This window comes from Diplotaxodon limnothrissa, linkage group LG13, assembly GCF_057381915.1.
Source record: "Diplotaxodon limnothrissa isolate DT_005_m linkage group LG13, D_limnothrissa_male_GT1.1, whole genome shotgun sequence".
NCBI classification, from domain to species: Eukaryota; Metazoa; Chordata; class Actinopteri; order Cichliformes; family Cichlidae; genus Diplotaxodon; species Diplotaxodon limnothrissa.
The window spans coordinates 30,299,497-30,325,309 of NC_140608.1; positions in this window are offsets into that span (position 1 = coordinate 30,299,497).

Here is a 25,813-nt window from a genome sequence, read left to right on the forward strand (position 1 = left end):
TAACAGTGAGAAACGCACTGTCTTGGCGAAAGAAAGCGTTTTTGTACAACTTCATAGAAATAGCTGTAACTTTTGATAGAAGACTCGGATACACATGTTTATGGCTTTATCTTATAGAACTCAAGGTCTCCGTGCTGGGCAAACAGGTTTTGCAGCTGTTTGAGCTAAGATTTCCAAGTTATTCACATAATGAAAACCTATACTTTGTTTCGGTCGAGTTCCCCATTCAAATGCATGTAACAGTGAGAAACGCACTGTCTTGGCGAAAGAAAGCGTTTTTGTACAACTTCATAGAAATAGCTGTAACTTTTGATAGAAGACTCAGACAAACATGTTTATGGCTTTATCTTATAGAACTCAAGGTTTCCGTGCTGGGAAAACAGGTTTTGCAGCTGTTTGAGCTAAGATTTCCAAGTTATTCACATAATGAAAACTTATACTTTGTTTCGGTCGAGTTCCCCATTCAAATGCATGTAACAGTGAGAAACGCACTGTCTTGGCAAAAGAAAGCGTTTTTGTACAACTTCATAGAAATAGCTGTAACTTTTGATAGAAGACTCAGACAAACATGTTTATGGCTTTATCTTATAGAACTCAAGGTCTACGTGCTGGGAAAACAGGTTTTGCAACTGTTTGAGCTAAGATTTCCAAGTTATTCACATAATGAAAACTTATACTTTGTTTCGGTCGAGTTCCCCATTCAAATGCATGTAACAGTGAGAAACGCACTGTCTTGGCGAAAGAAAGCTATTTTGTACAACTTCATAGAAATAGCTGTAACTTTTGATAGAAGACTCGGATACACATGTTTATGGCTTTATCTTATAGAACTCAAGGTTTCCGTGCTGGGAAAACAGGTTTTGCAGCTGTTTGAGCTAAGATTTCCAAGTTATTCACATAATGAAAACCTATACTTTGTTTCGGTCGAGTTCCCCATTCAAATGCATGTAACAGTGAGAAACGCACTGTCTTGGCGAAAGAAAGCGTTTTTGTACAACTTCATAGAAATAGCTGTAACTTTTGATAGAAGACTCAGACAAACATGTTTATGGCTTTATCTTATAGAACTCAAGGTCTACGTGCTGGGAAAACAGGTTTTGCAACTGTTTGAGCTAAGATTTCCAAGTTATTCACATAATGAAAACTTATACTTTGTTTCGGTCGAGTTCCCCATTCAAATGCATGTAACAGTGAGAAACGCACTGTCTTGGCGAAAGAAAGCGTTTTTGTACAACTTCATATAAATAGCTGTAACTTTTGATAGAAGACTCGGATACACATGTTTATGGCTTTATCTTATAGAACTCAAGGTCTCCGTGCTGGGCAAACAGGTTTTGCAGCTGTTTGAGCTAAGATTTCCAAGTTATTCACATAATGAAAACCTATACTTTGTTTCGGTCGAGTTCCCCATTCAAATGCATGTAACAGTGAGAAACGCACTGTCTTGGCGAAAGAAAGCGTTTTTGTACAACTTCATATAAATAGCTGTAACTTTTGATAGAAGACTCAGACAAACATGTTTATGGCCTTATATTATAGAACTCAAGGTCTCCGTGCTGGGAAAACAGGTTTTGCAGCTGTTTGAGCTAAGATTTCCAAGTTATTCACATAATGAAAACCTATACTTTGTTTCGGTCGAGTTCCCCATTCAAAATGCATGTAACAGTGAGAAACGCACTGTCTTGGCGAAAGAAAGCGTTTTTGTACAACTTCATATAAATAGCTGTAACTTTTGATAGAAGACTCGGATACACATGTTTATGGCTTTATCTTATAGAACTCAAGGTCTCCGTGCTGGGCAAACAGGTTTTGCAGCTGTTTGAGCTAAGATTTCCAAGTTATTCACATAATGAAAACCTATACTTTGTTTCGGTCGAGTTCCCCATTCAAATGCATGTAACAGTGAGAAACGCACTGTCTTGGCGAAAGAAAGCGTTTTTGTACAACTTCATAGAAATAGCTGTAACTTTTGATAGAAGACTCGGATACACATGTTTATGGCTTTATCTTATAGAACTCAAGGTTCCCGTGCTGGGCAAACAGGTTTTGCAGCTGTTTGAGCTAAGATTTCCAAGTTATTCACATAATGAAAACCTATACTTTGTTTCGGTTGAGTTCCCCATTCAAATGCATGTAACAGTGAGAAACGCACTGTCTTGGCGAAAGAAAGCTATTTTGTACAACTTCATATAAATAGCTGTAACTTTTGATAGAAGACTCGGATACACATGTTTATGGCTTTATCTTATAGAACTCAAGGTCTCCGTGCTGGGAAAACAGGTTTTGCAGCTGTTTGAGCTAAGATTTCCAAGTTATTCACATAATGAAAACCTATACTTTGTTTCGGTCGAGTTCCCCATTCAAAATGCATGTAACAGTGAGAAACGCACTGTCTTGGCGAAGGAAAACGTTTTTGTACAACTTCATAGAAATAGCTGTGACTTTTGATAGAAGACTCAGACAAACATGTTTATGGCCTTATCTTATAGAACTCAAGGTCTCCGTGCTGGGAAAACAGGTTTTGCAGCTGTTTGAGCTAAGATTTCCAAGTTATTCACATAATGAAAACCTATACTTTGTTTCGGTCGAGTTCCCCATTCAAAATGCATGTAACAGTGAGAAACGCACTGTCTTGGCGAAAGAAAGCGTTTTTGTACAACTTCATAGAAATAGCTGTAACTTTTGATAGAAGACTCAGACAAACATGTTTATGGCCTTATATTATAGAACTCAAGGTCTCCGTGCTGGGAAAACAGGTTTTGCAGCTGTTTGAGCTAAGATTTCCAAGTTATTCACATAATGAAAACTTATACTTTGTTTCGGTCGAGTTCCCCATTCAAATGCATGTAACAGTGAGAAACGCACTGTCTTGGCGAAAGAAAGCGTTTTTGTACAACTTCATATAAATAGCTGTAACTTTTGATAGAAGACTCGGATACACATGTTTATGGCTTTATCTTATAGAACTCAAGGTCTCCGTGCTGGGAAAACAGGTTTTGCAGCTGTTTGAGCTAAGATTTCCAAGTTATTCACATAATGAAAACCTATACTTTGTTTCGGTCGAGTTCCCCATTCAAATGCATGTAACAGTGAGAAACGCACTGTCTTGGCGAAAGAAAGCTATTTTGTACAACTTCATATAAATAGCTGTAACTTTTGATAGAAGACTCAGACAAACATGTTTATGGCTTTATCTTATAGAACTCAAGGTCTCCGTGCTGGGCAAACAGGTTTTGCAGCTGTTTGAGCTAAGATTTCCAAGTTATTCACATAATGAAAACCTATACTTTGTTTCGGTCGAGTTCCCCATTCAAATGCATGTAACAGTGAGAAACGCACTGTCTTGGCGAAAGAAAGCGTTTTTGTACAACTTCATAGAAATAGCTGTAACTTTTGATAGAAGACTCGGATACACATGTTTATGGCTTTATCTTATAGAACTCAAGGTCTCCGTGCTGGGCAAACAGGTTTTGCAGCTGTTTGAGCTAAGATTTCCAAGTTATTCACATAATGAAAACCTATACTTTGTTTCGGTCGAGTTCCCCATTCAAATGCATGTAACAGTGAGAAACGCACTGTCTTGGCGAAAGAAAACGTTTTTGTACAACTTCATATAAATAGCTGTAACTTTTGATAGAAGACTCAGACAAACATGTTTATGGCCTTATATTATAGAACTCAAGGTCTCCGTGCTGGGAAAACAGGTTTTGCAGCTGTTTGAGCTAAGATTTCCAAGTTATTCACATAATGAAAACCTATACTTTGTTTCGGTCGAGTTCCCCATTCAAATGCATGTAACAGTGAGAAACGCACTGTCTTGGCAAAAGAAAGCGTTTTTGTACAACTTCATAGAAATAGCTGTAACTTTTGATAGAAGACTCAGACAAACATGTTTATGGCTTTATCTTATAGAACTCAAGGTCTACGTGCTGGGAAAACAGGTTTTGCAACTGTTTGAGCTAAGATTTCCAAGTTATTCACATAATGAAAACTTATACTTTGTTTCGGTCGAGTTCCCCATTCAAATGCATGTAACAGTGAGAAACGCACTGTCTTGGCGAAAGAAAGCTATTTTGTACAACTTCATAGAAATAGCTGTAACTTTTGATAGAAGACTCGGATACACATGTTTATGGCTTTATCTTATAGAACTCAAGGTTTCCGTGCTGGGAAAACAGGTTTTGCAGCTGTTTGAGCTAAGATTTCCAAGTTATTCACATAATGAAAACCTATACTTTGTTTCGGTCGAGTTCCCCATTCAAATGCATGTAACAGTGAGAAACGCACTGTCTTGGCGAAAGAAAGCGTTTTTGTACAACTTCATATAAATAGCTGTAACTTTTGATAGAAGACTCGGATACACATGTTTATGGCTTTATCTTATAGAACTCAAGGTCTCCGTGCTGGGAAAACAGGTTTTGCAGCTGTTTGAGCTAAGATTTCCAAGTTATTCACATAATGAAAACTTATACTTTGTTTCGGTCGAGTTCCCCATTCAAATGCATGTAACAGTGAGAAACGCACTGTCTTGGCGAAAGAAAGCGTTTTTGTACAACTTCATATAAATAGCTGTAACTTTTGATAGAAGACTCGGATACACATGTTTATGGCTTTATCTTATAGAACTCAAGGTCTCCGTGCTGGGCAAACAGGTTTTGCAGCTGTTTGAGCTAAGATTTCCAAGTTATTCACATAATGAAAACTTATACTTTGTTTCAGTCGAGTTCCCCATTCAAATGCATGTAACAGTGAGAAACGCACTGTCTTGGCGAAAGAAAGCGTTTTTGTACAACTTCATAGAAATAGCTGTAACTTTTGATAGAAGACTCAGACAAACATGTTTATGGCTTTATCTTATAGAACTCAAGGTCTCCGTGCTGGGCAAACAGGTTTTGCAGCTGTTTGAGCTAAGATTTCCAAGTTATTCACATAATGAAAACTTATACTTTGTTTCAGTCGAGTTCCCCATTCAAATGCATGTAACAGTGAGAAACGCACTGTCTTGGCGAAAGAAAGCGTTTTTGTACAACTTCATAGAAATAGCTGTAACTTTTGATAGAAGACTCGGATACACATGTTTATGGCTTTATCTTATAGAACTCAAGGTTTCCGTGCTGGGCAAACAGGTTTTGCAGCTGTTTGAACTAAGATTTCCAAGTTATTCACATAATGAAAACCTATACTTTGTTTCGGTCGAGTTCCCCATTCAAATGCATGTAACAGTGAGAAACGCACTGTCTTGGCGAAAGAAAGCGTTTTTGTACAACTTCATAGAAATAGCTGTAACTTTTGATAGAAGACTCAGACAAACATGTTTATGGCTTTATCTTTTAGAACTCAAGGTCTCCGTGCTGGGCAAACAGGTTTTGCAGCTGTTTGAGCTAAGATTTCCAAGTTATTCACATAATGAAAACCTATACTTTGTTTCGGTCGAGTTCCCCATTCAAATGCATGTAACAGTGAGAAACGCACTGTCTTGGCGAAAGAAAGCGTTTTTGTACAACTTCATAGAAATAGCTGTAACTTTTGATAGAAGACTCGGATACACATGTTTATGGCTTTATCTTATAGAACTCAAGGTCTCCGTGCTGGGCAAACAGGTTTTGCAGCTGTTTGAACTAAGATTTCCAAGTTATTCACATAATGAAAACCTATACTTTGTTTCGGTCGAGTTCCCCATTCAAATGCATGTAACAGTGAGAAACGCACTGTCTTGGCGAAAGAAAGCGTTTTTGTACAACTTCATAGAAATAGCTGTAACTTTTGATAGAAGACTCAGACAAACATGTTTATGGCTTTATCTTATAGAACTCAAGGTTTCCGTGCTGGGAAAACAGGTTTTGCAGCTGTTTGAGCTAAGATTTCCAAGTTATTCACATAATGAAAACCTATACTTTGTTTCGGTCGAGTTCCCCATTCAAATGCATGTAACAGTGAGAAACGCACTGTCTTGGCGAAAGAAAGCGTTTTTGTACAACTTCATAGAAATAGCTGTAACTTTTGATAGAAGACTCAGACAAACATGTTTATGGCTTTATCTTATAGAACTCAAGGTCTACGTGCTGGGAAAACAGGTTTTGCAACTGTTTGAGCTAAGATTTCCAAGTTATTCACATAATGAAAACTTATACTTTGTTTCGGTCGAGTTCCCCATTCAAATGCATGTAACAGTGAGAAACGCACTGTCTTGGCGAAAGAAAGCTATTTTGTACAACTTCATAGAAATAGCTGTAACTTTTGATAGAAGACTCGGATACACATGTTTATGGCTTTATCTTATAGAACTCAAGGTTTCCGTGCTGGGAAAACAGGTTTTGCAGCTGTTTGAGCTAAGATTTCCAAGTTATTCACATAATGAAAACCTATACTTTGTTTCGGTCGAGTTCCCCATTCAAATGCATGTAACAGTGAGAAACGCACTGTCTTGGCGAAAGAAAGCGTTTTTGTACAACTTCATAGAAATAGCTGTAACTTTTGATAGAAGACTCAGACAAACATGTTTATGGCTTTATCTTATAGAACTCAAGGTCTCCATGCTGGGAAAACAGGTTTTGCAGCTGTTTGAGCTAAGATTTCCAAGTTATTCACATAATGAAAACCTATACTTTGTTTCGGTCGAGTTCCCCATTCAAATGCATGTAACAGTGAGAAACGCACTGTCTTGGCGAAAGAAAGCGTTTTTGTACAACTTCATATAAATAGCTGTAACTTTTGATAGAAGACTCGGATACACATGTTTATGGCTTTATCTTATAGAACTCAAGGTCTCCGTGCTGGGCAAACAGGTTTTGCAGCTGTTTGAGCTAAGATTTCCAAGTTATTCACATAATGAAAACTTATACTTTGTTTCAGTCGAGTTCCCCATTCAAATGCATGTAACAGTGAGAAACGCACTGTCTTGGCGAAAGAAAGCGTTTTTGTACAACTTCATAGAAATAGCTGTAACTTTTGATAGAAGACTCAGACAAACATGTTTATGGCTTTATCTTATAGAACTCAAGGTCTCCGTGCTGGGCAAACAGGTTTTGCAGCTGTTTGAGCTAAGATTTCCAAGTTATTCACATAATGAAAACTTATACTTTGTTTCAGTCGAGTTCCCCATTCAAATGCATGTAACAGTGAGAAACGCACTGTCTTGGCGAAAGAAAGCGTTTTTGTACAACTTCATAGAAATAGCTGTAACTTTTGATAGAAGACTCGGATACACATGTTTATGGCTTTATCTTATAGAACTCAAGGTTTCCGTGCTGGGCAAACAGGTTTTGCAGCTGTTTGAACTAAGATTTCCAAGTTATTCACATAATGAAAACCTATACTTTGTTTCGGTCGAGTTCCCCATTCAAATGCATGTAACAGTGAGAAACGCACTGTCTTGGCGAAAGAAAGCGTTTTTGTACAACTTCATAGAAATAGCTGTAACTTTTGATAGAAGACTCAGACAAACATGTTTATGGCTTTATCTTTTAGAACTCAAGGTCTCCGTGCTGGGCAAACAGGTTTTGCAGCTGTTTGAGCTAAGATTTCCAAGTTATTCACATAATGAAAACCTATACTTTGTTTCGGTCGAGTTCCCCATTCAAATGCATGTAACAGTGAGAAACGCACTGTCTTGGCGAAAGAAAGCGTTTTTGTACAACTTCATAGAAATAGCTGTAACTTTTGATAGAAGACTCGGATACACATGTTTATGGCTTTATCTTATAGAACTCAAGGTCTCCGTGCTGGGCAAACAGGTTTTGCAGCTGTTTGAACTAAGATTTCCAAGTTATTCACATAATGAAAACCTATACTTTGTTTCGGTCGAGTTCCCCATTCAAATGCATGTAACAGTGAGAAACGCACTGTCTTGGCGAAAGAAAGCGTTTTTGTACAACTTCATAGAAATAGCTGTAACTTTTGATAGAAGACTCAGACAAACATGTTTATGGCTTTATCTTATAGAACTCAAGGTCTACGTGCTGGGAAAACAGGTTTTGCAACTGTTTGAGCTAAGATTTCCAAGTTATTCACATAATGAAAACTTATACTTTGTTTCGGTCGAGTTCCCCATTCAAATGCATGTAACAGTGAGAAACGCACTGTCTTGGCGAAAGAAAGCTATTTTGTACAACTTCATAGAAATAGCTGTAACTTTTGATAGAAGACTCGGATACACATGTTTATGGCTTTATCTTATAGAACTCAAGGTCTCCGTGCTGGGCAAACAGGTTTTGCAGCTGTTTGAGCTAAGATTTCCAAGTTATTCACATAATGAAAACTTATACTTTGTTTCAGTCGAGTTCCCCATTCAAATGCATGTAACAGTGAGAAACGCACTGTCTTGGCGAAAGAAAGCGTTTTTGTACAACTTCATAGAAATAGCTGTAACTTTTGATAGAAGACTCAGACAAACATGTTTATGGCTTTATCTTATAGAACTCAAGGTCTCCGTGCTGGGCAAACAGGTTTTGCAGCTGTTTGAGCTAAGATTTCCAAGTTATTCACATAATGAAAACTTATACTTTGTTTCAGTCGAGTTCCCCATTCAAATGCATGTAACAGTGAGAAACGCACTGTCTTGGCGAAAGAAAGCGTTTTTGTACAACTTCATAGAAATAGCTGTAACTTTTGATAGAAGACTCGGATACACATGTTTATGGCTTTATCTTATAGAACTCAAGGTTTCCGTGCTGGGCAAACAGGTTTTGCAGCTGTTTGAACTAAGATTTCCAAGTTATTCACATAATGAAAACCTATACTTTGTTTCGGTCGAGTTCCCCATTCAAATGCATGTAACAGTGAGAAACGCACTGTCTTGGCGAAAGAAAGCGTTTTTGTACAACTTCATAGAAATAGCTGTAACTTTTGATAGAAGACTCAGACAAACATGTTTATGGCTTTATCTTATAGAACTCAAGGTTTCCGTGCTGGGAAAACAGGTTTTGCAGCTGTTTGAGCTAAGATTTCCAAGTTATTCACATAATGAAAACCTATACTTTGTTTCGGTCGAGTTCCCCATTCAAATGCATGTAACAGTGAGAAACGCACTGTCTTGGCGAAAGAAAGCGTTTTTGTACAACTTCATAGAAATAGCTGTAACTTTTGATAGAAGACTCAGACAAACATGTTTATGGCTTTATCTTATAGAACTCAAGGTCTACGTGCTGGGAAAACAGGTTTTGCAACTGTTTGAGCTAAGATTTCCAAGTTATTCACATAATGAAAACTTATACTTTGTTTCGGTCGAGTTCCCCATTCAAATGCATGTAACAGTGAGAAACGCACTGTCTTGGCGAAAGAAAGCTATTTTGTACAACTTCATAGAAATAGCTGTAACTTTTGATAGAAGACTCGGATACACATGTTTATGGCTTTATCTTATAGAACTCAAGGTTTCCGTGCTGGGAAAACAGGTTTTGCAGCTGTTTGAGCTAAGATTTCCAAGTTATTCACATAATGAAAACCTATACTTTGTTTCGGTCGAGTTCCCCATTCAAATGCATGTAACAGTGAGAAACGCACTGTCTTGGCGAAAGAAAGCGTTTTTGTACAACTTCATATAAATAGCTGTAACTTTTGATAGAAGACTCGGATACACATGTTTATGGCTTTATCTTATAGAACTCAAGGTCTCCGTGCTGGGCAAACAGGTTTTGCAGCTGTTTGAGCTAAGATTTCCAAGTTATTCACATAATGAAAACTTATACTTTGTTTCAGTCGAGTTCCCCATTCAAATGCATGTAACAGTGAGAAACGCACTGTCTTGGCGAAAGAAAGCGTTTTTGTACAACTTCATAGAAATAGCTGTAACTTTTGATAGAAGACTCAGACAAACATGTTTATGGCTTTATCTTATAGAACTCAAGGTCTCCGTGCTGGGCAAACAGGTTTTGCAGCTGTTTGAGCTAAGATTTCCAAGTTATTCACATAATGAAAACTTATACTTTGTTTCAGTCGAGTTCCCCATTCAAATGCATGTAACAGTGAGAAACGCACTGTCTTGGCGAAAGAAAGCGTTTTTGTACAACTTCATAGAAATAGCTGTAACTTTTGATAGAAGACTCGGATACACATGTTTATGGCTTTATCTTATAGAACTCAAGGTTTCCGTGCTGGGCAAACAGGTTTTGCAGCTGTTTGAACTAAGATTTCCAAGTTATTCACATAATGAAAACCTATACTTTGTTTCGGTCGAGTTCCCCATTCAAATGCATGTAACAGTGAGAAACGCACTGTCTTGGCGAAAGAAAGCGTTTTTGTACAACTTCATAGAAATAGCTGTAACTTTTGATAGAAGACTCAGACAAACATGTTTATGGCTTTATCTTTTAGAACTCAAGGTCTCCGTGCTGGGCAAACAGGTTTTGCAGCTGTTTGAGCTAAGATTTCCAAGTTATTCACATAATGAAAACCTATACTTTGTTTCGGTCGAGTTCCCCATTCAAATGCATGTAACAGTGAGAAACGCACTGTCTTGGCGAAAGAAAGCGTTTTTGTACAACTTCATAGAAATAGCTGTAACTTTTGATAGAAGACTCGGATACACATGTTTATGGCTTTATCTTATAGAACTCAAGGTCTCCGTGCTGGGCAAACAGGTTTTGCAGCTGTTTGAACTAAGATTTCCAAGTTATTCACATAATGAAAACCTATACTTTGTTTCGGTCGAGTTCCCCATTCAAATGCATGTAACAGTGAGAAACGCACTGTCTTGGCGAAAGAAAGCGTTTTTGTACAACTTCATAGAAATAGCTGTAACTTTTGATAGAAGACTCAGACAAACATGTTTATGGCTTTATCTTATAGAACTCAAGGTCTACGTGCTGGGAAAACAGGTTTTGCAACTGTTTGAGCTAAGATTTCCAAGTTATTCACATAATGAAAACTTATACTTTGTTTCGGTCGAGTTCCCCATTCAAATGCATGTAACAGTGAGAAACGCACTGTCTTGGCGAAAGAAAGCTATTTTGTACAACTTCATAGAAATAGCTGTAACTTTTGATAGAAGACTCGGATACACATGTTTATGGCTTTATCTTATAGAACTCAAGGTCTCCGTGCTGGGCAAACAGGTTTTGCAGCTGTTTGAGCTAAGATTTCCAAGTTATTCACATAATGAAAACTTATACTTTGTTTCGGTCGAGTTCCCCATTCAAATGCATGTAACAGTGAGAAACGCACTGTCTTGGCGAAAGAAAGCGTTTTTGTACAACTTCATAGAAATAGCTGTAACTTTTGATAGAAGACTCAGACAAACATGTTTATGGCTTTATCTTATAGAACTCAAGGTTTCCGTGCTGGGAAAACAGGTTTTGCAGCTGTTTGAGCTAAGATTTCCAAGTTATTCACATAATGAAACCTTATACTTTGTTTCAGTCGAGTTCCCCATTCAAATGCATGTAACAGTGAGAAACGCACTGTCTTGGCGAAAGAAAGCGTTTTTGTACAACTTCATAGAAATAGCTGTAACTTTTGATAGAAGACTCGGATACACATGTTTATGGCTTTATCTTATAGAACTCAAGGTCTTCGTGCTGGGCAAACAGGTTTTGCAGCTGTTTGAGCTAAGATTTCCAAGTTATTCACATAATGAAAACCTATACTTTGTTTCGGTCGAGTTCCCCATTCAAATGCATGTAACAGTGAGAAACGCACTGTCTTGGCGAAAGAAAGCGTTTTTGTACAACTTCATATAAATAGCTGTAACTTTTGATAGAAGACTCAGACAAACATGTTTATGGCTTTATCTTATAGAACTCAAGGTCTACGTGCTGGGCAAACAGGTTTTGCAGCTGTTTGAGCTAAGATTTCCAAGTTATTCACATAATGAAAACCTATACTTTGTTTCGGTCGAGTTCCCCATTCAAATGCATGTAACAGTGAGAAACGCACTGTCTTGGCGAAAGAAAGCGTTTTTGTACAACTTCATAGAAATAGCTGTAACTTTTGATAGAAGACTCAGACAAACATGTTTATGGCTTTATCTTTTAGAACTCAAGGTCTCCGTGCTGGGCAAACAGGTTTTGCAGCTGTTTGAGCTAAGATTTCCAAGTTATTCACATAATGAAAACCTATACTTTGTTTCGGTCGAGTTCCCCATTCAAATGCATGTAACAGTGAGAAACGCACTGTCTTGGCGAAAGAAAGCGTTTTTGTACAACTTCATAGAAATAGCTGTAACTTTTGATAGAAGACTCGGATACACATGTTTATGGCTTTATCTTATAGAACTCAAGGTCTCCGTGCTGGGCAAACAGGTTTTGCAGCTGTTTGAACTAAGATTTCCAAGTTATTCACATAATGAAAACCTATACTTTGTTTCGGTCGAGTTCCCCATTCAAATGCATGTAACAGTGAGAAACGCACTGTCTTGGCGAAAGAAAGCGTTTTTGTACAACTTCATAGAAATAGCTGTAACTTTTGATAGAAGACTCAGACAAACATGTTTATGGCTTTATCTTATAGAACTCAAGGTCTACGTGCTGGGAAAACAGGTTTTGCAACTGTTTGAGCTAAGATTTCCAAGTTATTCACATAATGAAAACTTATACTTTGTTTCGGTCGAGTTCCCCATTCAAATGCATGTAACAGTGAGAAACGCACTGTCTTGGCGAAAGAAAGCTATTTTGTACAACTTCATAGAAATAGCTGTAACTTTTGATAGAAGACTCGGATACACATGTTTATGGCTTTATCTTATAGAACTCAAGGTCTCCGTGCTGGGCAAACAGGTTTTGCAGCTGTTTGAGCTAAGATTTCCAAGTTATTCACATAATGAAAACTTATACTTTGTTTCGGTCGAGTTCCCCATTCAAATGCATGTAACAGTGAGAAACGCACTGTCTTGGCGAAAGAAAGCGTTTTTGTACAACTTCATAGAAATAGCTGTAACTTTTGATAGAAGACTCAGACAAACATGTTTATGGCTTTATCTTATAGAACTCAAGGTTTCCGTGCTGGGAAAACAGGTTTTGCAGCTGTTTGAGCTAAGATTTCCAAGTTATTCACATAATGAAAACTTATACTTTGTTTCAGTCGAGTTCCCCATTCAAATGCATGTAACAGTGAGAAACGCACTGTCTTGGCGAAAGAAAGCGTTTTTGTACAACTTCATAGAAATAGCTGTAACTTTTGATAGAAGACTCGGATACACATGTTTATGGCTTTATCTTATAGAACTCAAGGTCTCCGTGCTGGGCAAACAGGTTTTGCAGCTGTTTGAGCTAAGATTTCCAAGTTATTCACATAATGAAAACCTATACTTTGTTTCGGTCGAGTTCCCCATTCAAATGCATGTAACAGTGAGAAACGCACTGTCTTGGCGAAAGAAAGCGTTTTTGTACAACTTCATAGAAATAGCTGTAACTTTTGATAGAAGACTCAGACAAACATGTTTATGGCTTTATCTTATAGAACTCAAGGTCTACGTGCTGGGAAAACAGGTTTTGCAGCTGTTTGAGCTAAGATTTCCAAGTTATTCACATAATGAAAACCTATACTTTGTTTCGGTCGAGTTCCCCATTCAAATGCATGTAACAGTGAGAAACGCACTGTCTTGGCGAAAGAAAGCGTTTTTGTACAACTTCATATAAATAGCTGTAACTTTTGATAGAAGACTCGGACAAACATGTTTATGGCTTTATCTTATAGAACTCAAGGTCTACGTGCTGGGCAAACAGGTTTTGCAGCTGTTTGAGCTAAGATTTCCAAGTTATTCACATAATGAAAACTTATACTTTGTTTCGGTCGAGTTCCCCATTCAAATGCATGTAACAGTGAGAAACGCACTGTCTTGGCGAAAGAAAGCGTTTTTGTACAACTTCATAGAAATAGCTGTAACTTTTGATAGAAGACTCGGATACACATGTTTATGGCTTTATCTTATAGAACTCAAGGTCTCCGTGCTGGGCAAACAGGTTTTGCAGCTGTTTGAGCTAAGATTTCCAAGTTATTCACATAATGAAAACCTATACTTTGTTTCGGTCGAGTTCCCCATTCAAATGCATGTAACAGTGAGAAACGCACTGTCTTGGCGAAAGAAAGCGTTTTTGTACAACTTCATAGAAATAGCTGTAACTTTTGATAGAAGACTCGGATACACATGTTTATGGCTTTATCTTATAGAACTCAAGGTCTCCGTGCTGGGCAAACAGGTTTTGCAGCTGTTTGAGCTAAGATTTCCAAGTTATTCACATAATGAAAACTTATACTTTGTTTCGGTCGAGTTCCCCATTCAAATGCATGTAACAGTGAGAAACGCACTGTCTTGGCGAAAGAAAGCGTTTTTGTACAACTTCATAGAAATAGCTGTAACTTTTGATAGAAGACTCGGATACACATGTTTATGGCTTTATCTTATAGAACTCAAGGTCTCCGTGCTGGGCAAACAGGTTTTGCAGCTGTTTGAGCTAAGATTTCCAAGTTATTCACATAATGAAAACCTATACTTTGTTTCGGTCGAGTTCCCCATTCAAATGCATGTAACAGTGAGAAACGCACTGTCTTGGCGAAAGAAAGCGTTTTTGTACAACTTCATAGAAATAGCTGTAACTTTTGATAGAAGACTCAGACAAACATGTTTATGGCTTTATCTTATAGAACTCAAGGTTTCCGTGCTGGGAAAACAGGTTTTGCAGCTGTTTGAGCTAAGATTTCCAAGTTATTCACATAATGAAAACCTATACTTTGTTTCGGTCGAGTTCCCCATTCAAATGCATGTAACAGTGAGAAACGCACTGTCTTGGCAAAAGAAAGCGTTTTTGTACAACTTCATAGAAATAGCTGTAACTTTTGATAGAAGACTCAGACAAACATGTTTATGGCTTTATCTTATAGAACTCAAGGTCTACGTGCTGGGAAAACAGGTTTTGCAACTGTTTGAGCTAAGATTTCCAAGTTATTCACATAATGAAAACTTATACTTTGTTTCGGTCGAGTTCCCCATTCAAATGCATGTAACAGTGAGAAACGCACTGTCTTGGCGAAAGAAAGCTATTTTGTACAACTTCATAGAAATAGCTGTAACTTTTGATAGAAGACTCGGATACACATGTTTATGGCTTTATCTTATAGAACTCAAGGTTTCCGTGCTGGGAAAACAGGTTTTGCAGCTGTTTGAGCTAAGATTTCCAAGTTATTCACATAATGAAAACCTATACTTTGTTTCGGTCGAGTTCCCCATTCAAATGCATGTAACAGTGAGAAACGCACTGTCTTGGCGAAAGAAAGCGTTTTTGTACAACTTCATATAAATAGCTGTAACTTTTGATAGAAGACTCAGACAAACATGTTTATGGCTTTATCTTATAGAACTCAAGCTCTCCGTGCTGGGCAAACAGGTTTTGCAGCTGTTTGAGCTAAGATTTCCAAGTTATTCACATAATGAAAACTTATACTTTGTTTCAGTCGAGTTCCCCATTCAAATGCATGTAACAGTGAGAAACGCACTGTCTTGGCGAAAGAAAGCGTTTTTGTACAACTTCATAGAAATAGCTGTAACTTTTGATAGAAGACTCGGATACACATGTTTATGGCTTTATCTTATAGAACTCAAGGTCTCCGTGCTGGGCAAACAGGTTTTGCAGCTGTTTGAACTAAGATTTCCAAGTTATTCACATAATGAAAACCTATACTTTGTTTCGGTCGAGTTCCCCATTCAAATGCATGTAACAGTGAGAAACGCACTGTCTTGGCGAAAGAAAGCGTTTTTGTACAACTTCATAGAAATAGCTGTAACTTTTGATAGAAGACTCAGACAAACATGTTTATGGCTTTATCTTATAGAACTCAAGGTTTCCGTGCTGGGAAAACAGGTTTTGCAGCTGTTTGAGCTAAGATTTCCAAGTTATTCACATAATGAAAACCTATACTTTGTTTCGGTCGAGTTCCCCATTCAAATGCATGTAACAGTGAGAAACGCACTGTCTTGGCGAAAGAAAGCGTTTTTGTACAACTTCATAGAAATAGCTGTAACTTTTGATAGAAGACTCAGACAAACATGTTTATGGCTTTATCTTATAGAACTCAAGGTCTACGTGCTGGGAAAACAGGTTTTGCAACTGTTTGAGCTAAGATTTCCAAGTTATTCACATAATGAAAACTTATACTTTGTTTCGGTCGAGTTCCCCATTCAAATGCATGTAACAGTGAGAAACGCACTGTCTTGGCGAAAGAAAGCTATTTTGTACAACTTCATAGAAATAGCTGTAACTTTTGATAGAAGACTCGGATACACATGTTTATGGCTTTATCTTATAGAACTCAAGGTTTCCGTGCTGGGAAAACAGGTTTTGCAGCTGTTTGAGCTAAGATTTCCAAGTTATTCACATAATGAAAACCTATACTTTGTTTCGGTCGAGTTCCCCATTCAAATGCATGTAACAGTGAGAAACGCACTGTCTTGGCGAAAGAAAGCGTTTTTGTACAACTTCATAGAAATAGCTGTAACTTTTGATAGAAGACTCAGACAAACATGTTTATGGCTTTATCTTATAGAACTCAAGGTCTCCATGCTGGGAAAACAGGTTTTGCAGCTGTTTGAGCTAAGATTTCCAAGTTATTCACATAATGAAAACCTATACTTTGTTTCGGTCGAGTTCCCCATTCAAATGCATGTAACAGTGAGAAACGCACTGTCTTGGCGAAAGAAAGCGTTTTTGTACAACTTCATATAAATAGCTGTAACTTTTGATAGAAGACTCGGATACACATGTTTATGGCTTTATCTTATAGAACTCAAGGTCTCCGTGCTGGGCAAACAGGTTTTGCAGCTGTTTGAGCTAAGATTTCCAAGTTATTCACATAATGAAAACTTATACTTTGTTTCAGTCGAGTTCCCCATTCAAATGCATGTAACAGTGAGAAACGCACTGTCTTGGCGAAAGAAAGCGTTTTTGTACAACTTCATAGAAATAGCTGTAACTTTTGATAGAAGACTCAGACAAACATGTTTATGGCTTTATCTTATAGAACTCAAGGTCTCCGTGCTGGGCAAACAGGTTTTGCAGCTGTTTGAGCTAAGATTTCCAAGTTATTCACATAATGAAAACTTATACTTTGTTTCAGTCGAGTTCCCCATTCAAATGCATGTAACAGTGAGAAACGCACTGTCTTGGCGAAAGAAAGCGTTTTTGTACAACTTCATAGAAATAGCTGTAACTTTTGATAGAAGACTCGGATACACATGTTTATGGCTTTATCTTATAGAACTCAAGGTCTCCGTGCTGGGAAAACAGGTTTTGCAGCTGTTTGAGCTAAGATTTCCAAGTTATTCACATAATGAAAACCTATACTTTGTTTCGGTCGAGTTCCCCATTCAAATGCATGTAACAGTGAGAAACGCACTGTCTTGGCGAAAGAAAGCGTTTTTGTACAACTTCATAGAAATAGCTGTAACTTTTGATAGAAGACTCAGACAAACATGTTTATGGCTTTATCTTTTAGAACTCAAGGTCTCCGTGCTGGGCAAACAGGTTTTGCAGCTGTTTGAGCTAAGATTTCCAAGTTATTCACATAATGAAAACCTATACTTTGTTTCGGTCGAGTTCCCCATTCAAATGCATGTAACAGTGAGAAACGCACTGTCTTGGCGAAAGAAAGCGTTTTTGTACAACTTCATAGAAATAGCTGTAACTTTTGATAGAAGACTCGGATACACATGTTTATGGCTTTATCTTATAGAACTCAAGGTCTCCGTGCTGGGCAAACAGGTTTTGCAGCTGTTTGAACTAAGATTTCCAAGTTATTCACATAATGAAAACCTATACTTTGTTTCGGTCGAGTTCCCCATTCAAATGCATGTAACAGTGAGAAACGCACTGTCTTGGCGAAAGAAAGCGTTTTTGTACAACTTCATAGAAATAGCTGTAACTTTTGATAGAAGACTCAGACAAACATGTTTATGGCTTTATCTTATAGAACTCAAGGTCTACGTGCTGGGAAAACAGGTTTTGCAACTGTTTGAGCTAAGATTTCCAAGTTATTCACATAATGAAAACTTATACTTTGTTTCGGTCGAGTTCCCCATTCAAATGCATGTAACAGTGAGAAACGCACTGTCTTGGCGAAAGAAAGCTATTTTGTACAACTTCATAGAAATAGCTGTAACTTTTGATAGAAGACTCGGATACACATGTTTATGGCTTTATCTTATAGAACTCAAGGTCTCCGTGCTGGGCAAACAGGTTTTGCAGCTGTTTGAGCTAAGATTTCCAAGTTATTCACATAATGAAAACTTATACTTTGTTTCGGTCGAGTTCCCCATTCAAATGCATGTAACAGTGAGAAACGCACTGTCTTGGCGAAAGAAAGCGTTTTTGTACAACTTCATAGAAATAGCTGTAACTTTTGATAGAAGACTCAGACAAACATGTTTATGGCTTTATCTTATAGAACTCAAGGTTTCCGTGCTGGGAAAACAGGTTTTGCAGCTGTTTGAGCTAAGATTTCCAAGTTATTCACATAATGAAAACTTATACTTTGTTTCAGTCGAGTTCCCCATTCAAATGCATGTAACAGTGAGAAACGCACTGTCTTGGCGAAAGAAAGCGTTTTTGTACAACTTCATAGAAATAGCTGTAACTTTTGATAGAAGACTCGGATACACATGTTTATGGCTTTATCTTATAGAACTCAAGGTCTTCGTGCTGGGCAAACAGGTTTTGCAGCTGTTTGAGCTAAGATTTCCAAGTTATTCACATAATGAAAACCTATACTTTGTTTCGGTCGAGTTCCCCATTCAAATGCATGTAACAGTGAGAAACGCACTGTCTTGGCGAAAGAAAGCGTTTTTGTACAACTTCATATAAATAGCTGTAACTTTTGATAGAAGACTCAGACAAACATGTTTATGGCTTTATCTTATAGAACTCAAGGTCTACGTGCTGGGCAAACAGGTTTTGCAGCTGTTTGAGCTAAGATTTCCAAGTTATTCACATAATGAAAACCTATACTTTGTTTCGGTCGAGTTCCCCATTCAAATGCATGTAACAGTGAGAAACGCACTGTCTTGGCGAAAGAATGCTATTTTGTACAACTTCATAGAAATAGCTGTAACTTTTGATAGAAGACTCGGATACACATGTTTATGGCTTTATCTTATAGAACTCAAGGTTTCCGTGCTGGGAAAACAGGTTTTGCAGCTGTTTGAGCTAAGATTTCCAAGTTATTCACATAATGAAAACCTATACTTTGTTTCGGTCGAGTTCCCCATTCAAATGCATGTAACAGTGAGAAACGCACTGTCTTGGCGAAAGAAAGCGTTTTTGTACAACTTCATAGAAATAGCTGTAACTTTTGATAGAAGACTCAGACAAACATGTTTATGGCTTTATCTTATAGAACTCAAGGTCTCCATGCTGGGAAAACAGGTTTTGCAGCTGTTTGAGCTAAGATTTCCAAGTTATTCACATAATGAAAACCTATACTTTGTTTCGGTCGAGTTCCCCATTCAAATGCATGTAACAGTGAGAAACGCACTGTCTTGGCGAAAGAAAGCGTTTTTGTACAACTTCATAGAAATAGCTGTAACTTTTGATAGAAGACTCGGATACACATGTTTATGGCTTTATCTTATAGAACTCAAGGTCTCCGTGCTGGGCAAACAGGTTTTGCAGCTGTTTGAGCTAAGATTTCCAAGTTATTCACATAATGAAAACCTATACTTTGTTTCGGTCGAGTTCCCCATTCAAATGCATGTAACAGTGAGAAACGCACTGTCTTGGCGAAAGAAAGCGTTTTTGTACAACTTCATAGAAATAGCTGTAACTTTTGATAGAAGACTCAGACAAACATGTTTATGGCTTTATCTTATAGAACTCAAGGTCTACGTGCTGGGAAAACAGGTTTTGCAGCTGTTTGAGCTAAGATTTCCAAGTTATTCACATAATGAAAACCTATACTTTGTTTCGGTCGAGTTCCCCATTCAAATGCATGTAACAGTGAGAAACGCACTGTCTTGGCGAAAGAAAGCGTTTTTGTACAACTTCATATAAATAGCTGTAACTTTTGATAGAAGACTCGGACAAACATGTTTATGGCTTTATCTTATAGAACTCAAGGTCTACGTGCTGGGCAAACAGGTTTTGCAGCTGTTTGAGCTAAGATTTCCAAGTTATTCACATAATGAAAACTTATACTTTGTTTCGGTCGAGTTCCCCATTCAAATGCATGTAACAGTGAGAAACGCACTGTCTTGGCGAAAGAAAGCGTTTTTGTACAACTTCATAGAAATAGCTGTAACTTTTGATAGAAGACTCGGATACACATGTTTATGGCTTTATCTTATAGAACTCAAGGTCTCCGTGCTGGGCAAACAGGTTTTGCAGCTGTTTGAGCTAAGATTTCCAAGTTATTCACATAATGAAAACCTATACTTTGTTTCGGTCGAGTTCCCCATTCAAATGCATGTAACAGTGAGAAACGCACTGTCTTGGCGAAAGAAAGCGTTTTTGTACAACTTCATAGAAATAGCTGTAACTTTTGATAGAAGACTCGGATACACATGTTTATGGCTTTATCTTATAGAACTCAAGGTCTCCGTGCTGGGCAAACAGGTTTTGCAGCTGTTTGAGCTAAGATTTCCAAGTTATTCACATAATGAAAACTTATACTTTGTTTCGGTCGAGTTCCCCATTCAAATGCATGTAACAGTGAGAAACGCACTGTCTTGGCGAAAGAAAGCGTTTTTGTACAACTTCATAGAAATAGCTGTAACTTTTGATAGAAGACTCGGATACACATGTTTATGGCTTTATCTTATAGAACTCAAGGTCTCCGTGCTGGGCAAACAGGTTTTGCAGCTGTTTGAGCTAAGATTTCCAAGTTATTCACATAATGAAAACCTATACTTTGTTTCGGTCGAGTTCCCCATTCAAATGCATGTAACAGTGAGAAACGCACTGTCTTGGCGAAAGAAAGCGTTTTTGTACAACTTCATAGAAATAGCTGTAACTTTTGATAGAAGACTCAGACAAACATGTTTATGGCTTTATCTTATAGAACTCAAGGTTTCCGTGCTGGGAAAACAGGTTTTGCAGCTGTTTGAGCTAAGATTTCCAAGTTATTCACATAATGAAAACCTATACTTTGTTTCGGTCGAGTTCCCCATTCAAATGCATGTAACAGTGAGAAACGCACTGTCTTGGCAAAAGAAAGCGTTTTTGTACAACTTCATAGAAATAGCTGTAACTTTTGATAGAAGACTCAGACAAACATGTTTATGGCTTTATCTTATAGAACTCAAGGTCTACGTGCTGGGAAAACAGGTTTTGCAACTGTTTGAGCTAAGATTTCCAAGTTATTCACATAATGAAAACTTATACTTTGTTTCGGTCGAGTTCCCCATTCAAATGCATGTAACAGTGAGAAACGCACTGTCTTGGCGAAAGAAAGCTATTTTGTACAACTTCATAGAAATAGCTGTAACTTTTGATAGAAGACTCGGATACACATGTTTATGGCTTTATCTTATAGAACTCAAGGTTTCCGTGCTGGGAAAACAGGTTTTGCAGCTGTTTGAGCTAAGATTTCCAAGTTATTCACATAATGAAAACCTATACTTTGTTTCGGTCGAGTTCCCCATTCAAATGCATGTAACAGTGAGAAACGCACTGTCTTGGCGAAAGAAAGCGTTTTTGTACAACTTCATAGAAATAGCTGTAACTTTTGATAGAAGACTCAGACAAACATGTTTATGGCTTTATCTTATAGAACTCAAGGTCTACGTGCTGGGAAAACAGGTTTTGCAACTGTTTGAGCTAAGATTTCCAAGTTATTCACATAATGAAAACTTATACTTTGTTTCGGTCGAGTTCCCCATTCAAATGCATGTAACAGTGAGAAACGCACTGTCTTGGCGAAAGAAAGCTATTTTGTACAACTTCATAGAAATAGCTGTAACTTTTGATAGAAGACTCGGATACACATGTTTATGGCTTTATCTTATAGAACTCAAGGTCTCCGTGCTGGGCAAACAGGTTTTGCAGCTGTTTGAGCTAAGATTTCCAAGTTATTCACATAATGAAAACTTATACTTTGTTTCGGTCGAGTTCCCCATTCAAATGCATGTAACAGTGAGAAACGCACTGTCTTGGCGAAAGAAAGCGTTTTTGTACAACTTCATAGAAATAGCTGTAACTTTTGATAGAAGACTCAGACAAACATGTTTATGGCTTTATCTTATAGAACTCAAGGTTTCCGTGCTGGGAAAACAGGTTTTGCAGCTGTTTGAGCTAAGATTTCCAAGTTATTCACATAATGAAAACTTATACTTTGTTTCAGTCGAGTTCCCCATTCAAATGCATGTAACAGTGAGAAACGCACTGTCTTGGCGAAAGAAAGCGTTTTTGTACAACTTCATAGAAATAGCTGTAACTTTTGATAGAAGACTCGGATACACATGTTTATGGCTTTATCTTATAGAACTCAAGGTCTTCGTGCTGGGCAAACAGGTTTTGCAGCTGTTTGAGCTAAGATTTCCAAGTTATTCACATAATGAAAACTTATACTTTGTTTCGGTCGAGTTCCCCATTCAAATGCATGTAACAGTGAGAAACGCACTGTCTTGGCGAAAGAAAGCGTTTTTGTACAACTTCATATAAATAGCTGTAACTTTTGATAGAAGACTCAGACAAACATGTTTATGGCCTTATATTATAGAACTCAAGCTCTCCGTGCTGGGCAAACAGGTTTTGCAGCTGTTTGAGCTAAGATTTCCAAGTTATTCACATAATGAAAACCTATACTTTGTTTCGGTCGAGTTCCCCATTCAAATGCATGTAACAGTGAGAAACGCACTGTCTTGGCGAAAGAAAGCGTTTTTGTACAACTTCATAGAAATAGCTGTAACTTTTGATAGAAGACTCGGATACACATGTTTATGGCTTTATCTTATAGAACTCAAGGTCTCCGTGCTGGGCAAACAGGTTTTGCAGCTGTTTGAGCTAAGATTTCCAAGTTATTCACATAATGAAAACCTATACTTTGTTTCGGTCGAGTTCCCCATTCAAATGCATGTAACAGTGAGAAACGCACTGTCTTGGCGAAAGAAAGCGTTTTTGTACAACTTCATAGAAATAGCTGTAACTTTTGATAGAAGACTCAGACAAACATGTTTATGGCTTTATCTTATAGAACTCAAGGTCTACGTGCTGGGAAAACAGGTTTTGCAGCTGTTTGAGCTAAGATTTCCAAGTTATTCACATAATGAAAACCTATACTTTGTTTCGGTCGAGTTCCCCATTCAAATGCATGTAACAGTGAGAAACGCACTGTCTTGGCGAAAGAAAGCGTTTTTGTACAACTTCATATAAATAGCTGTAACTTTTGATAGAAGACTCGGACAAACATGTTTATGGCTTTATCTTATAGAACTCAAGGTCTACGTGCTGGGCAAACAGGTTTTGCAGCTGTTTGAGCTAAGATTTCCAAGTTATTCACATAATGAAAACTTATACTTTGTTTCGGTCGAGTTCCCCATTCAAATGCATGTAACAGTGAGAAACGCACTGTCTTGGCGAAAGAAAGCGTTTTTGTACAACTTCATAGAAATAGCTGTAACTTTTGATAGAAGACTCGGATACACATGTTTATGGCTTTATCTTATAGAACTCAAGGTCTCCGTGCTGGGCAAACAGGTTTTGCAGCTGTTTGAGCTAAGATTTCCAAGTTATTCACATAATGAAAACCTATACTTTGTTTCGGTCGAGTTCCCCATTCAAATGCATGTAACAGTGAGAAACGCACTGTCTTGGCGAAAGAAAGCGTTTTTGTACAACTTCATAGAAATAGCTGTAACTTTTGATAGAAGACTCGGATACACATGTTTATGGCTTTATCTTATAGAACTCAAGGTCTCCGTGCTGGGCAAACAGGTTTTGCAGCTGTTTGAGCTAAGATTTCCAAGTTATTCACATAATGAAAACTTATACTTTGTTTCGGTCGAGTTCCCCATTCAAATGCATGTAACAGTGAGAAACGCACTGTCTTGGCGAAAGAAAGCGTTTTTGTACAACTTCATAGAAATAGCTGTAACTTTTGATAGAAGACTCGGATACACATGTTTATGGCTTTATCTTATAGAACTCAAGGTCTCCGTGCTGGGCAAACAGGTTTTGCAGCTGTTTGAGCTAAGATTTCCAAGTTATTCACATAATGAAAACCTATACTTTGTTTCGGTCGAGTTCCCCATTCAAATGCATGTAACAGTGAGAAACGCACTGTCTTGGCGAAAGAAAGCGTTTTTGTACAACTTCATAGAAATAGCTGTAACTTTTGATAGAAGACTCAGACAAACATGTTTATGGCTTTATCTTATAGAACTCAAGGTTTCCGTGCTGGGAAAACAGGTTTTGCAGCTGTTTGAGCTAAGATTTCCAAGTTATTCACATAATGAAAACCTATACTTTGTTTCGGTCGAGTTCCCCATTCAAATGCATGTAACAGTGAGAAACGCACTGTCTTGGCAAAAGAAAGCGTTTTTGTACAACTTCATAGAAATAGCTGTAACTTTTGATAGAAGACTCAGACAAACATGTTTATGGCTTTATCTTATAGAACTCAAGGTCTACGTGCTGGGAAAACAGGTTTTGCAACTGTTTGAGCTAAGATTTCCAAGTTATTCACATAATGAAAACTTATACTTTGTTTCGGTCGAGTTCCCCATTCAAATGCATGTAACAGTGAGAAACGCACTGTCTTGGCGAAAGAAAGCTATTTTGTACAACTTCATAGAAATAGCTGTAACTTTTGATAGAAGACTCGGATACACATGTTTATGGCTTTATCTTATAGAACTCAAGGTTTCCGTGCTGGGAAAACAGGTTTTGCAGCTGTTTGAGCTAAGATTTCCAAGTTATTCACATAATGAAAACCTATACTTTGTTTCGGTCGAGTTCCCCATTCAAATGCATGTAACAGTGAGAAACGCACTGTCTTGGCGAAAGAAAGCGTTTTTGTACAACTTCATAGAAATAGCTGTAACTTTTGATAGAAGACTCAGACAAACATGTTTATGGCTTTATCTTATAGAACTCAAGGTCTACGTGCTGGGAAAACAGGTTTTGCAACTGTTTGAGCTAAGATTTCCAAGTTATTCACATAATGAAAACTTATACTTTGTTTCGGTCGAGTTCCCCATTCAAATGCATGTAACAGTGAGAAACGCACTGTCTTGGCGAAAGAAAGCTATTTTGTACAACTTCATAGAAATAGCTGTAACTTTTGATAGAAGACTCGGATACACATGTTTATGGCTTTATCTTATAGAACTCAAGGTCTCCGTGCTGGGCAAACAGGTTTTGCAGCTGTTTGAGCTAAGATTTCCAAGTTATTCACATAATGAAAACTTATACTTTGTTTCGGTCGAGTTCCCCATTCAAATGCATGTAACAGTGAGAAACGCACTGTCTTGGCGAAAGAAAGCGTTTTTGTACAACTTCATAGAAATAGCTGTAACTTTTGATAGAAGACTCAGACAAACATGTTTATGGCTTTATCTTATAGAACTCAAGGTTTCCGTGCTGGGAAAACAGGTTTTGCAGCTGTTTGAGCTAAGATTTCCAAGTTATTCACATAATGAAAACTTATACTTTGTTTCAGTCGAGTTCCCCATTCAAATGCATGTAACAGTGAGAAACGCACTGTCTTGGCGAAAGAAAGCGTTTTTGTACAACTTCATAGAAATAGCTGTAACTTTTGATAGAAGACTCGGATACACATGTTTATGGCTTTATCTTATAGAACTCAAGGTCTTCGTGCTGGGCAAACAGGTTTTGCAGCTGTTTGAGCTAAGATTTCCAAGTTATTCACATAATGAAAACTTATACTTTGTTTCGGT